Raw genomic sequence first — 16759 nt, 5'->3', positions numbered from 1 at the left:
AAGAGAATTAGACTCTAATGAGCTGGGCAAGGCTGAGTCGAAGGATACAATGAAATGAGGAGGGAACAGGTCCAAAAAGCAGGAGAAAAGCTCTTGCAATAGATGTTCAGTCCTAATGTCTGCATAAACACAGAATTGGATGGATTCATATCCATATACAGCTGCTTTTTGCCTGTTTTTGTTTCTCCACACTGACAAAGGCCATGTCCAAAGTACTATAAGCAATTTTAAAACAATTCCAGATCCATGTATGTGATGTGTGTTACAAGTTACAATGTTTTGCCACATTCCCTAGTCTAACCAAACACTTGTGTTGTGAATTACATGATGGAACACAAAGCAGTGCATAACTGTGAAGTGGGACAAAAATAACAATTTTCTTAAGTTGTTTTGAAACATAAATCTGTGCATTTGTGTAGAATTCCCCAGAGTCAAACCTTGGTGAACCAGCTTTTGCTGCAGTTTCATCTGCAAGTCCTTTTGGAAATGTCAATATCCCCACCCCTACACGCAGCTTACACGCAGCATAGTGAAGGGAACATGACCTTTTGCAGCATCCAGCAGTCTAAATATTATTAATCTCTAGCAAAACAACCCAGCAATTACATTCAAATTATACATGACGTTCTTATGCCTTTTTGTATGAAATTGCTGATTCCTTTAAAAAAAACTTCTTTGTCAAGTCATTAGGGCCGTAACGATTCCTCGAATCATTCGAGGACCTCGATTATTCAAATTCCTTAAGGCAAATTATCTGCCTTGAAGCTTTGTTATGTTATGTTTTACTATTTAACACACCCTTTTCCAGCAAGATGATTATTTGTGTTGCACAATGTTCTCGCCTCCGCCTATGAAGTGCTAGCAGTATAACCATACTGAATTTTCAAGTTCGGTCTGCATCGTGTCATTAATTTCATTAATGGATGGTAATACCCAGATTTTTATCATTTTTGAGTGACCTACAGGCATCCTTAAAATGACTGGTATGATGTACAGAATACAACAGCCTTTCTCCTCCCAGAGCTGCTGCCTAGTGGCTGGATTGGAGCAAACGGCAGCAAGGTCCATGGTAGGTGTAGTTAGACAAGTGGAGTGGAGACTAACACAGTGGGCTCCTGTGCTCTAGCTGATGCTTAGCAAAAGTGTAGATTTACCGATGAATCAGAAAATAAATTTACTAACCTACAGAAAAGTAATTGTTAGGGATGTACACATATGCATTATTAATACTGTAGTAATGGCAGTATTTACTAATATTTTATGACACTTTTTATTCAATTACTCAATAAGAGTAATCGCAAGAGTACCTGATTACTAAAATAATCGCTTAGAACAGCCATACTTGATATCATGAACATGTTCAAGTTCTGCTCTGAATTGTTTCAAAAATCACTCTATGCACCTGATTGTATCAGTTCTGTCTCTATTTTTTTTATACAAATCTGTATAAATGTGTGATATGCATTTGTGCAAAATGTAAATGCTGCTGCATTTACCTCTTAAAGTTTTTTTCATGTCTTTACCATCTTTTCACATCTGCAAATTTTCACATGATATCTCATGCACTGTCAATTTCAATGCAGAGCATCTTTGAACATAATTATGACTGTTTTTGTGTGTGCATTGAAAAGCAACTAAAAAATAAGAACCGAGAAAATTATAGAGAGAGGTTCTGGCACCAATGTCAGTCTAATATTATATACTAAATAAAACAGATAGGTAAGTAATTTCTCAATTTAGTACACATAAGAACAAAGTGTACCAAAAAGGGTCAAGTTCAAATTGAGTGTTAATAAAAAGAAGCACTGCAGTGATGCAATGGCAGTGTTTTTACAGCTTCCCGGTGCTCCCACAGAGGCTGTGTAAAAACACAAATCACGGCAAGAAGGTACCACCCAGAGAAAATAAATAAACCAAGCTGTGACCAGGCATTAATTGAGAGCAGAGAGAGAGACTTAAATGTTTGCTAGTGATGGATGCTGAATTGGAAGGATTGAAACCGTGCACATCCAGCCATGACTGCCTAATCCATAAAATATGTGTAATTATAGTATGCAGTCATCTTGACCCTCTAAAACAATGTGGTAAATTTCACAAAAGTTGTGTCTTTTTTACATGTTGTGAATGTGCATGCGTTTTTGTCATGTTTTTGTACTTATTTTTGTTCCAGATCTTTAATGGATATTGATGCAGGCATTAATGATCCTGCAACCAGGGAGTGACATGCATGAGAGCTTGCAGCCAACAGCAGTTATACTATCTTTCATTATTGGTTGCTTTCTGGCTTAAAACAAAACTATTCAGTTAGCTACATCAAAGTGACATTGAAAAAAGATTCTGTGTTATGCTGACATTACGCTGGTGATTAAAATGAGAAAAAGAGAGAAACAGCTCTGTAGTGAAGTATGTAAGCAAATAAGTAAGCTTTTAGTTTTACCCTCATTTAATTAAAGAAAACTTTCTGTCATCCTCCACTGAACAGGGTTTAAGCACTTTAACAAACTGTGGAGATATTTCATTTGTGTGAAACAAGGTGTTCAGCAAAATATCATCTGTACAGCAGTGACAGTATATCTCCCCAAGAGGGATAACATTAAATAAAAAACCAGCAGAGTCCCAAAAACAGAACCTCGAGGTTACACCAAAATGGAGTAGATAAGGGGAGCAGGTAAAAAAAAAGAAGAAATAAATGTGTCAGCTAGGTATGGATCCCCGTCTTCACCGTTTTGTCAGAAAACTCTGGTTGCTCTTTGTGCTTGAAGGGTGTCAGTTGGGGGAGGTAACTGTTTTGATTGATCTGATTGGCCAGACTTTCTGCTCAAATTTGGAGACAGACAGTGCAGGATTTGGCCCAATAAGTAGATGAACAAGAAGAGGAGTAGGAGGAAGAAGAAGGAGAAGAAAAAAAGGCCAGGGAAAAGAAATGGAAAATCTGCAAATTGTCCTTTTCCTTGGCTTCTTTTTCTTCTTCATCCTCCTCCATCTTCTCCTCCTCACCCTGTTAAACTAGGGAAGAACTAGGACATGCAAGACACTGGCTCTTGAGGACTGACTTTGGACATCACTGACTTAATAAAAATATAGTTCAGATATGCAAGGAAGAAATTCAGAAAGACACATAGGTCCACACTTAAAATAGCAACACCAGAATCTGTTACTGTAAGTAAAAGAAACCTACCATCTGTATTGCAAATAGTAAAAGCAACAAATGGTTAGTTTTATTTCCCTCAGATTAACTGGTGGTGGTAATATTTTCAAATTAAATAGATTTACTTGGCATGCAAAAAACAAAGCACTACAGAATTCCATATCACTTTGAACCTTCTGCAAGTAATTAGAGAAACATTTCCATTTCCTCCCTATAAACGTGTGAAGCCTTTTGTGCACACACACATGCACGCACACGAGAACAGGAGAATAAATCCTTACACTAGCCTTCAACTTTTAAGTATCAGAATACATCTACTGTAAATGTCAATGTCACATTAAAATCAACAAACCTGCACAGCTTCACTTTCTAAAGGCATGCGAAAAATCTCAGTGCAAACGCACGCATACACACACAGCTAACTATTTAAAATGGCTCTCAAGGTCTCTAATATAAAACAGCAGAAAATGCCCATGTAAAATACTTATTGAAAAGCAAGTTAAACTACTAACAAATAAAATCTTGTGAAATGTTTTTTGACATTAGACTCGCAGGTCTGTTGAATTTGGGATTTTCCTGAGAGTGCCTTATAGAACATTTTTGCAGTAAAAGCTCAGATGAGACCAATAATGTGAGTAAGTGCTGCATTCCAATTAACTTAGAAAACAGGGGGGGTTGTATGTTGGCTCACTGAAATGGTTTACTGCATGGAGAAGAGCCATTGTTATTAGGCTGGGTGATAGAAAAGTTGGAAGCTCGACTGTTGTGACATATTTTCACTTAGGAGCAATTTAAGACTAATGAATCCCAGAAAGCATATTTTGCATTTACATCGAAATAACGAGAATACTGCAGAAGATCTGGTGGACTGATAGAACGACCATTTTATTAGTAAATAAAATGCACCACTGTACAAATAAAATTTAAGGGGTATATAAAATGTTAAGGGGTGTTTTAAATGTTAAATTCCACAGAAATTCTTTGTTCAAAGACAGTTAAAAACCCAGAAAACCTTATAGCAACAAATCAACCATTGTGATTTTTGGGGGGGTTTTTTGGTGCCAAATTATATCTGTGAAACAACTGATATAAAAAACTTTGCCTGAATTTAATGCTACAAAAACAGACAGAAAAAAGATTTCAACTGTGTGTCAGTGAAGATTAGGTGAAGTTGCATGTAGATAAATTTATGTTTAGGATTCAATCCACTTTGTGTGATAGTACCTGTGGCAGCAAAACAGACCCACAGTACCATGCTTAACATTTAGTTCAATGTTCTTAAGGCCAAGGACCTAAACGGGACTCCTGAAGATTTATTTGCTTCCAGTATGAAGAAACTGCTGAATATTTGTCTCATCGGACCATTAAGTCTTTCTCGAGAAAGAGGTTTACTAGTCTATGTGGGTTGCTGCAACTTTCAGTCCTGGTTGTTGGGAGCTTCTGTATTGCTCGGCACTCCAATCAGACGCCAGTTTTACTGGTACATTTCTGTGTGACAAATCAGATTGGTTAAAACTCTGACACACTTGGGTTTTCAAACAGGACATTGTCCAAAAAATAAGTGATTGTGCCAGAAGCAAATTTAAATGAGTTCAGCCATTTCTGACAAGGAGAGTGATCAAATGTCCAGCCAGAAAATGTTGCCCAAATTTTAGAGGAGGTGCACATATGAGCATGCATGTACAATTTTGAACCTGTGTGAATCAGAGAGAACCTGAAGTAAAGTTGTACGCTAGTTATTCCCCCTGCAAATAGAAGAGTTCAGGTGCATCATTATAAATCAAATTTATAATGATCAGTCAATGTAAGCTTCTGATCTTCAGAGTATTCCTTACAGAGCCTGAAAAAGAATACCATAAATATTCAAAATGTACACTACATTATTGATTGGATTATGCAAACTTGCTACACATACAAACACAAAGTAAAACCATGCCTGAGTACGGAGTCAACGGTCTTGACTGGTGGCAGCTTTTAGAGGCAGCTGGAAGAACAGGGCCATCTCAGGTAAGAGGACAGCGAGGTCATTATGAGCCCCCCTGGAAAAATAACCCAGCCTTAATGCAACATGGCGAAGTCTGGGCAGGACTGGCCAGAACTTGTGAAATGCGCTTTAGATGGCAGAGCCCACAACGTCAAGCATCTCGACGGGTATACAGGAAATCCAGATAAATACACAAATAAATAGGACTGTTGCAGTTGGCAGCCCTCACTTGTTTGAGAATACCACTGTATATTTGAACTGCTACTTGAAGCTCCCTGCACTGCTGAGCTCTGAGTGTATGTGGCTCTTTCATAGGACACAGCGAGGCTGAATGTGGGGTTTTGGTGATCAAGAAGGGATTTAAAATGTGCGACACATTAGGTGCTGAATGTTTAGCCTATGAAAATATAGGTTTTGTATGTTCTCAACATGATTATACATCATTAATGTTAATGTGGGGTAGCACTAAAACAGCCTTCCATTAAAACATGATTTTCTAACATGAATTAACAACATGCATACATGAACCACAAAAAAAAGGAAGTAAAAGCGGACTACTTATACAGCATATGCCTTTGCATCCAAATTCTAAATATATATAGTTAGGTGTTTGTTTTATGAAGTGTTTTCTAACATTTTTGCAGCACAAAAGTTTCAAACAGTTTGAAAATTGGACTTCTCCAAAACAATGTATTTTTAACCCTCTTTTGAGTACTCATTTACATGTTTGAAAGTCTAAACATCGGTGTATTTTAGAGTCTCTCTCAGTCGCTTAGGTGATTTTCTCAAGTTATTTTTGGATATTTGCAAAACACTAAGTGTATTTCTCAAAACAACTTGTACAAAAAGCAAAACACAATGGATTATCTATAAAAGCCAGTCGTCTTTCACATAATTTCCCGAAAGTAAATATCTGTGCCAGTGAACATGTCAGTGCCATCAGTACGACGAGGCCATTGTGTGCGGATAAAACAGTCAAATTGTTTAGTCGTTTTGTATCTTATACACTGCTGCAATAACAGAATACAGTAAAAGCGGCTGACAAACATTTTTTTCTCATTAAGTCCTTGGAACACACTCTTCTGCAAAATACAGATTTATAAACATGTTCAATTTCTGTTAAAATGAGAGAAATACACTGCTATTTCCATGGCAACACAAGTTAGCTCCAAAGTAAATGGGAAATCCCCAGATTTTCAGACTTCCAAACACAAAACACTCTCAACCTGGAGGTGACATCATTTCCAACCCTTGGTCGTAACTTCCAAGACTAATGAAACGTACCATGAATTCTTCTGCAGGACACTGTGCACTCTGCTGTTTGATTTGAAGCCAGTGACAGAGGAAGTTTGAATTATACAAAATAAATAAATAAATAAAGAATGACATCACAGAAAGCTATAAGTGTACCACTGGCGGACTGCTGAAATATTCCCAATCCTTTAAACCCAAAATATGATCCTTTTCTATTGCTTTTGTCATTGTAAGCTAATCAGCAAGGTTTGGCTATTGCCATCCTGTGCCGTTTGTGCTCTTTTAGATATCTCTGATTGTGCAGGATGCCAGTTCCCCTCTGTTGTGTTGTTCTACTCTTCAGCTCTGAAGGACAGAAGGGGGCACAGGGGGGGCGTATTGGGGGAAACGGGAGGAATTCTCTTGTGAACAACAGCTGAGATCTGGGACATGTTTTAAATTTGGACTCTATGGGCTGGTTTTTATGACCCTTCTGTAATATGTTTTATGTGTCTCCCAAACATTGGAAGGGGGGCTTGCCTCCCCTCCCCCTTCTCCATGCATCTCGTACATCACACAGAGTAGCTAGATGTCAACGCGCCCTAGGTCCTCTGCACTCTCTCCTGCACACAGTAATAGTCGTGTGGCTCAAAATGGCAATGAGAGACGAGCCACAGGCACAAAGGAAAGCATTGAAGATTAGGGAGGGGAGGAAATGCATTTTTGAATAAAATGACGCAAGTGTGTTAAAAATTGACAATGATCTTAAGTTTTGATTGTCACACGCAGTGGTACGAGTGAAAACAGCGTCAATAAAGCTCAGTTCAGACTGAAACCATGGTTTCTCGGCAAAACTACAGCTCCTCCTTTTCTTTCGTTGACATGGGTCCTAATGGCAACCAAAATTGCTACACTTTCCCCCAACAAGGCTGAGCAGTGCAAGATTAAGGTGGCAACACTTCAGTTTTGACACTGATCCTGATTGAGTGAGACCCAAAATTTGAAATACAGACAGAGGAAGAAGCTTTAATAAACTAGTTTCTGCGACATAAAATGTGTCTGTAGTTCCTTCAGGCTGAGACAGAGAGCAAAACTTTTACAGATAACAGGAAGGCCATACAACAAAGTCGCTTCATTTTTTTGTCAACCTTTGCTTGTTTTGAAACAGAGTGTGTGCAGCTTTAGTAATGCTAACACTCTCATTAATAGTGTAATATGATGAACTTAGATTATCAACTCTGTAATAATGTCTTAGTTTGAAATGTTGGCAAAGTTAAACTTGTTAAAGTAAAACAGATTAACAGTTGATACGATTCAAATCAAGTAATAGGATTGGGAAGTTATGCAGTAATGATAAAACAGTCATACATTTTTAAAACAATAATAATGTGATGTCACTACTTATTAAAAAACAACCATCAGAAATATATGTTTCTATTGGAGTAAAAAGGGTTGGTTTGAGTTTCCTGTCAGCTGTAACTTTGCGGACATTTTCATAATGAAAACAAGTCAATCAGAAATTGTGGTCTGCTGTCGCCATGCAGAGGTTGTCTGATCACAAGTTATTCTGCATCCTAGTCAGAATACAGCTTTGAACTTAAAATGAACCATATTTGGATTCACAAGCAGTGGTCATTTCATCTACTGGCTCAGGATAGATTAGCTGGACTATTGATGATTTTTGTTGCAATAGGATTAACTCTGGGAACAAATTTTCAGAGATGTCATCAGGGAAATAAAAAAGTAATCACATATTATAATGCTTTCTCCTTTCAAGATGCCTTAACCACTGGAAATATCTGCTGTTAAAACATTTGCCAGTTTAAGTCTTGGATATGTTAGCTGTTTTGTGGTCAGCAACTGACGGGATAAGCCCGACTCCCAGACCCAGTTTGGCCTCAACGATTCTGCTGCTGGAGGAAATTTGTGTTCTGGGACAGCTCCATGGAAGAGAAGAGCTTGGAGATTCTGGGCTTTTTAACCGAAACTGAACAAAAACAACAAAACCCAGAAGCCTGTTTTAAGGCAATATTTACATTGACACTTTGGGGAACACACAGTTGGATTATTGTCATATTCATCTTCATGTACAGAGTAAATTTTGGTTCTGAACATCATGTTAGGGTCTGGGTTTCATAAACAAAGCCCTTAACTGTGCCACAGCTCATTACTGATATTACTAAACTTTATGTCACGGTTTAGCCACTGCAACTGTTGATTTAAAGTTGGTTTAGGTTTACTGGAAGAGTTTACTTATGCAAAACTTTGCCTGCTGACATTCCTGCTGTGCAGCAATGCAACTGTCATCATAGTGGTATCTCCCGTTTAAGAAGGGGATAACATGGACCATGGTGTACTTCAAGAAAAGCAAGTTAACTCACTTGTACCCTGACGTATTAAAGTCTCGTTGATTTTGGAGCTCCTAGAAAATAGTGTTAAAAGTCGTGTTATTTGGACTTTTTAGTTTCAGCAACAGCAACAATATAATTTTAGAAATCCTTAAAATGTTCTAAAATACAGTTTGTATAAAAAATACTTTTTTTCAGATGTAGAAAACACCATCAGGCACCTTTTGCCTTTTTATACTTTTGCAGCTTTGCTTTTTTTTTTGGACAAAACCACTTTGGGTAAGACCCACATGTCCTGGGGTGTTTTATGATGACAATTCATACTTGATTTGGAAATGTCTAATACCAACTTCTAAAACCAACGATTTGAAGAAATTCTGTGCAATGTTCTCACAGTGTACTGAAAGGAAATGTGGTTATGTGCCTCACATTTTTGATATCTGTCAGCAGGAGGATTGGCTGAGTTATTTCGGTTTGATCAGGAGTCATAATATATTATATTTCCTTAAGAGTAAGCTGACCCAAACAGGGATCAGATTTACAATCAATGGAAAAAGGACATAGAAAAAACTTTCAGATAACAGTGTACAATTAAATAAAATTATATGTGGTATGTAATTATGTGCCTTTTATGTTTTTCTCCATTATTAATCAAAACTCTTGACTGCCAAGAGAAATGAACTGATATGCAACAGTTTTATGGATATAATACTTTATTAAGAAGTATGAAGTGACAGTAGTATAGGACGAACTGAAGGGACAAAATTCAAAAAGGAGTAAGCCAAGCCCCACCGGAGACTCGACAGACGAGTCGATGGGCAAGAGTTAACTGGGACTGAGACAATCGTTTCCTGCAGACTTATGAAGGAGATACTTTAAATAGGAGGAACAGGGCATGTGTTACACTTATTCAGTAGTTCATACAAAAAAAAAAGAAACATTATTTTAATCAGCTCTCAGAGGAGAGCCGGTTTTCTTTGTTCAAATAATCCAGTTAACTTGATTGCTTTGACACAGTCCGCAATGATCTAATACTTCTGCCACTGGCAGAACATTACAGCTCATATATTTTTGAGCATAACAAATATGATGTGAGTAAAATAAGTTTAAGCATTCCTGATGATTATGAACACATGTTGGGAGGAGGTCAGTGTCTTCCAATGGCGGGAACTCAAGATTAGGTAGAAACAACAGGATCGAAACAGGACAGGGCATCCTTTCACTTTGCGATATTTCATTTACCCACCATGTGCTCACATTAAACCTATATCAGCTATATGTAACTGGGTCTATATTAATAGTTGTATATTTCCACAAAATGTGTTCTTTTGTCTGCTTCTACTTGACTGTTGCTGTGTTCCTCTGTGTCTACTATAAGGGGTTTGGTCCTCCAACTGCGCCTTATTTTCTTCTTTTGTTCAGGGTCCTCCAGGACTATTATAAATATTAAGTTATTAATTTCCTCTCCCCTTTTGTTATTCATTCCACTGGGGAGAGGCAAGTTTTATAATCTATTGTAATCCTTTCATTTATATTGTTCAAATGTTTATTTTTCCTTCTGTATTAATAATAAGTGTTTGGATATTTTCATTTGAGTTGCTATTACACCTTTATATCATTTGATGCATGCTAACTATTATTTTGTATAGATCGGGTTGGAGAACTGGAGCACATGCTAGGTGCTAATGCTAATATCTCCCGATTGACAGATTAAATAAACGGAGACCGCCTCCAAATCCAGACTTGATGTCTTGTGGCTTGTCTGATCACCAAACAACACACACAATGCAGAAATCCACCGGTCACATATAGATATCATGCTTGGGGTTAAAAATTGTTTCTCTTTTTCTATAAATGAGAGCATTAACAGGATATATAAAAATGAAGACCAGAAAGGAAGTAGAATGGGTTGTGGATGCTGGCCGCCTCCAGTAAGCTGTGGTTAAGACATGCACTGGCAGTACAGGACTTGGCTGCTCCATCACAATAACAGTTTGCTGTCCTTAAGCAAGTAGTGCGGCAATGGCATCAGTGTGAACTACTTTAAAGACACACATGTGCAGATTGTAATGCCTCACTATCCAGGGCACTGTCATGGAGGTATTACAGGCTGCCAAGGACATGTGAGAACCAACACCAAACCCGAATAAATAAACCGCACCGTAAGATTTTCCATCACCACAGGAACTGGGAGAAAAGGGGGAGGAAAAAAGAAAAATGGGGTGAGTGAAAAGAGACACTACAAGGGCTTAAAGGGGAGCAAAAGCCACAGCACGCGGCTCAAAGTGTGCCTTGCATGCAACTGCTTCCCACCCACAGTGCGGGTCCCCAACTCGCTGCAGTGGCTCAGCCTGGCTGAAGATAGACGGCGCTGGCACAAATGACAAATAAAAATTAAAAGATATTTTAAAAAAGGAAACGATCCATACTGCAGCAGACACCAGCAATGCCAATTTAGTTGACGAGTTCTGCTGTGGAAAAGTAGCGATACAGAAAAATAAAAATAAAAAACAATGGAATTTAAAGCAGAAAACAAAAGTTGCACCTACGGTCCCACTGTTAAATAAAATGCCTAAAGCTAAAGAAGGATGTGACAAAAACTTTAGGTGTAAAAAGAAGGTGATATGCTCAGTTTGTGTCTGTCACTGCATGTCTCAAAAGTGATGTAACACATCTCAAGACATATTTCTGAACATCTTTCATACAAAGTACCAAATACTTGAGAGCACTGTACTAAACAAGCAGTACAGGTGATATTTTAATGGTTGATTACTTTGGAAAATTCTTACATAAGAAAAGCAATGAATTTAAAACCTTTTTCTCTTTGGAGCTTCTTTTTTTATGAAGCTTCTTTCCAAGTGTCTCATTTTCCTTCAACATGAACCACAATTAGGGTCTTTTCTACACTCACTCACCTGTGCCATTTTCTGGGCAGTTGAAATGGTGTTCCACTTATACTGTTTTCACTGAAGCATTGTAGTGGTTTTTACACAATCAATCCAGAGAAGAAAAACAAAATTGAAAAGAAGGAAGATCAATGCAGTTTTTTTTTTTTTTTTGTCCTTGTGGTACGTAAGAGATCAATTATCCAAATAGGAAAAACACATTAATTCTCAAAATGAACTATCTTCTTTTTTTTTTTCTTTTGCTTGGGAACTGTTTGTCATTTTCTTTATTTGTTGTTTGTTACCACCCGGAATATTATTGTTGCTGTCAATACACACAGTCAGTGCAGTCACTAATGTCTGGGCTGGGGATCTTCAAGAGTCAAACCAGGTCCTGGTTGGAAAGAACAGATGTCAAAATTCACATCATACCAGTTTTGCAGTCGGGCAGAAAGTAGAGCAGACTGGTAGGTATGAATAAGACCTGAATCAGACCAAATGTGGTCGTCTACAATGTTGCGCCATGCAATTATGCTAAGCTAATACAGTTTCAAGGGTGTCTGTTTCTCTGTCTGACATAGTCCCAAATTAATGACATTCTGTTTCTTTTTCTATGATTTTTCCACTCATTATCTCAACATCGTCTCCATCAGACCTAATTTAAACAGAAACATGTGTGACCGCAATAACTGTCCTCCTGGAAACATGACAATGTTTTATGTACAAAAGCCTGACTTTACAATGTGTTGTGTGGCCAAAAGAGGAACAAGATGCAGATAGCTGTTCGAAGAGGAAGACTTGATGATGGAAAACTTACAGGTAGGGCGGGAGGAAAACAGGACTTGGAGCAAAGAAGTAAGGCAAACACAAAGGGATAAACTAAAATGACAGGATCTAAACAACAATAATGAACAACGAGATTCACTGAATCTGGAAAACCCTAAACAACTCAGAAATTATCAAACACAAACATGAATGAAACCAAAAACCCAAACATCCATGGATCATGACAGATTCTGCCTCGGGGTGTTTGTGATCAACTCATTCGAGTCTCTTGAGGAGTTATTTCAGTCCTGTATGAAAACATGAGGGAGGATTTACCAAATGAAGATCAAGTAGTTGCCACCAAAGCTGAAGGATGGTCAGACTACTACAGTAATGAAAATGAACAGTTATACTGCAAATCGCAGTCTTTTGACAAATAAGACTGGGGGAAAAAATGTTGATAACATACATATATCAAAATAGGGAACACACAACAATGTAGACAAAAGCTCGTACTCAGGCCAGACTCCAGGACTGTGATCTCTATAATCCAGACAAGGTTTGCCAACTACTGGGGTTTACCATCGTCAAGATTACGAAATCGATTTTATTTTGACCTCTACCGTGACGCTAGTTTGTCATGGGAGGCCTTCTCATGGTGGCCTATTAGCATAGAAAGAAATCTGGTGATATCTGCATTTCACCAGATTTCAAAAAATCTCATTTACACATCACAACATGGAAAGTATAGGAACCGGACTTGAGGAAAAATCTTAAATTATTTGTTGTGTTTCTTCTGGTGGTTTTGTGTTTTGTAGGGTTTTTAAGGTAGATTTTTATAGTACAGCGCTTTCTGATTTTATGTCTCTGAAAAGCACTTTATAAATAAACTTTACTTACTTACTTACTTATTACAAACAAAGGAACAAACATGTTAAGCGTGGTTTTCAAATGCTAAAAACTAGATGAAAAGGGAATTTGGTAATTTACACACTGGTTTTAAAAAACAGGGCATAATGAGGGACTTAGACTACGGATTGTGGACAGTTAAGAAAGAGGCCCGTGCTTGACCTCGGCAAAGGAAATTATTCCACCAATTATGCAGGACGTTTTCCCCTGGAGCTCCGAGCACTCTGCGGCCAGCATTTACAACCTTAGGAAACTTTGTGTTGTTTTACTGTGGTGACCTCACCTCAGTTAGCGTGCACTATGGCTCTGCCGGGAAGAGGGATTGCTACTTGTCACAAAGCCATGACGTCAGGGGAACCATGGTTTAAAGATCATTAAAGCCTCCATACAGTAGCCAGCGTGGTTTGTAATATGAGCGGCTGTGGGAGCCAAACTGTTAGATAGCAGATGAAGCCTCCAGCAGTATTTAGAGAGAATAGTTAATATACAAATATGTTCAGAAGTAACGCAGACAAAACAAACCATAATGATTCAAGAATGTACAAACTGTTTCATTCAGTTTAAAAGGCAAAACTCATTTACATGTATTACACTAACAGTGGTATTTTTCAAGTGTTTATTTCTGTGAACTTTGATGATTGTGGCTCGCAGATAATGTAAACCCAAAATTGAGCCTGAGAAAATAACATTTCATAAGACAGAGTGGTGTTATGGTATGATCTTATTACAGGATAAATTGTTGTGTGAAGACTTGACAGTCGTCCAGCAGGCCGTCACTGACACTCTCTGCAAGGAGGGTAAGACACAAAAGGTCATTGCTAAAACATCTGGCTGTTCACAGATAGCTGTCTCCAAACATGCTAAAGTACACGAGAGGACAAGTGAAAAGAGTGACAGAAACAGATGCACGAGTAACAGGGATACGCTTAGCTTGTGAGAGATTTTGTGACTGCAGCTGAAGTCAGTGCCATCACATACAGACACATCCAGGACACATCCATTGATCAAATAGTCACTCCTGAAACAGAGATAAAGGGAAAATGGACTGAACAGGTTTTTTTTTTTTTGCGATTAGACGTTCAAATTCCATTTTTTAGATAAAAGAATTAGCGTTTTTGTTAGAAAGATCCCATAATCTGGACAGCAAACTCGTTTGGCCTAAACAATACAGAGAACCAATGCTTTGTTGACAAGTTGACAATGCAAGACGCCAGACCCACCGATCCAGAACAGCTGAAGCCGCTATCAAAGTAGCATGTCAGCAGAGTCACAGGCTGGTTATCTAGCCACGTTCTACAAAGCACCGAGGAATAAATTAATTCCACAATCAGGTATTGAGTGCACTTTTCCATACTTTTCAAAAAGCCAGCGTTTCTAAATAAAATAAAGACAAGACAAGGTCGGTCAAGTTCCTTAAACCCGCCATCATGTCATTTAATTTCCTCTAAACCTTCCACGTGTCTTAAATGCTCTCACCAGGAGCACAAGGGAAGAGGATTTAACAGCCATTTATCAAATTAAGACCTTCTTGTGTCAAAGTAATCATTTTAAACAGACGTCAGTTTATATGTCACACAGATGTGTCACATAATTATTTGCTGCAGCGTACATCTGTACTTCATCTTTATCAGATGATCATTCAATGTGTTTGTGATAACTTATTTTTGGTGCATTTTGTGTTATTTAACCCCTTTATGTGATTTTGATGTACAATAGATAGCACATGCATTTCAGAGCATGAACAAAAAAAAAAAGGTTAGAGGAATAAAGGTACAATCAGAAGGAAATGTGATAAATAAGATAAGCCTCCAGAACGTTTGACAGGTCACTCCTCGCAATTACTTTAAGTATTAGCCGCTGCAATGAATGAAGGATTTTAGAATAACAAATCTAGCCAAGAGAGTCCATTAAAGCAATGATTTTTGTCAAGATTTTACAAAGTATTTCACAATGTGCTTCTCAGGTGCTTCCTTTTATTTGAATTTGTTGCACCTTTGTGTCCAATTCTTATTCATGTAACTGAGTCAGTTTCCTTCCCATTTTGTCTTTTGAACCACTCTGCAGGCCCCTGCGGAGTGGTTCACCGATAATCGGCCCCGAGATCTGCCGCAGATTCCTCATCTTCTCTGCTGCTCTGGGCACCGTGAGCTGCTGCTGACTGCACCATTAAATGATTCCCGCTTTGTCTCACAGATGTTTAGATAGTTTGTGGCTGGGTTGTTACATTAAACCACAGCAATCTGGCGGTCTGTTACGAGCTCTCGGTACTCCGTGTTCAAGCGAGGCACTTTATCAGTGACATTTGTTCAGGAGGGTTTTGTTGAATGATTTTCTTCAACTATTTCCCTCATTACAGATAAAAGTAAAACAATGTGTCCTTTGATGTATTTAACTTCAAGTAAGTTCTGTGTTTCGTATCTCTTTAACTTCTATTGTTTTCAGAATGTTTTTTTTTTTCTAGAAATGCCAGCTTTAAATATTGCTGATGCTAACATTGCATAATCAGTTAAGCAGTAAAGCATCGGCCAAATGATGTCATTTAGATCAGGGTGTTTGTTAAATAGCAAACTTTGATGCGTTTGTGTTGCAGATTTTACAAAAAGTAAGATCTACTCTCTCAATAGCTGTGCCAGGCAACAATGCATCTCTCTGCCAGATGCAGTTTTCCTGCGTATAGATTAGATTTTTTGCATGTGCCTAGAAGTGAAATATGGTACAAATTATGTTTCTGCGTAATTAAACAGAACTATATTACCTGGCTAATATAGTATTCTGAAAGACCACTGTTTGTGACACAAGCATTGTATTCAAAACTGAGGGCAAGATAAATATTATTGTTCAATTACTATTCTAAATGCATCTAATGAAAATAATAGGATATGAACACAATCAACGCAGCACAATTTTATTCCCTTGTCTCCTTTACAAAAACATGACAGGAAAGGCGATTACTTCTATATCTGGGATTACCTTTTTTATTGATTACTCTCACGTTAAACAAGAATCGACTCTGAGATGACGGGATAAAATCAAAATGACACGCACGCTGACCACTGACACTTTGGAGGGACTTAAATTGTGAACCTGATTTCACTATAAAGTTGATAAACACCTCATTACTTGTGCTAAATTATAGCACAAAGAAAACACAAGAATGTCAAATTAGCTAGCGAACCTCAGAACACAAAATTTGGAACGCAGTATGAGTGAAGTTGAGGTAATGAGTATTTATCAAATTGAGACATTCTGGCTTCAAAGGCCTTATTTCAGAAGGAACACATAAACTCTAAAACACAAATAGTATAGAAATAAAGCCAAGGAGAGAATAAAAGAGGCAAGAAATAGTTCTTGGCAAGATTTAAACTACGAATCACAATGATGTAAATTTGGCATCACAACCAATCAAGCACTTTAGTGTCAGAACTAGGGGGGGGGGGGACACTGAAGATAATTTACTTATATCTACATGTGAAATAAACTGCTGGCT

The 16759-nt window shown here is 37.9% G+C and overlaps 1 protein-coding gene across 1 annotated transcript in view; it reads right to left on the bottom strand.

Moving 5' to 3' along the window:
- The window catches only part of znf469 (zinc finger protein 469), a 238014-nt gene that overhangs the window by 150563 nt on the left and 70692 nt on the right, over positions 1-16759 (bottom strand). The window lies entirely within an intron of this gene.

This window comes from Poecilia reticulata, chromosome 6 (genome assembly GCF_904066995.2).
Source record: "Poecilia reticulata chromosome 6, P_reticulata-male-v2, whole genome shotgun sequence".
In the NCBI taxonomy this organism is placed as follows: domain Eukaryota; kingdom Metazoa; phylum Chordata; class Actinopteri; order Cyprinodontiformes; family Poeciliidae; genus Poecilia; species Poecilia reticulata.
This window is presented reverse-complemented; position numbering and strand designations above follow the sequence as displayed.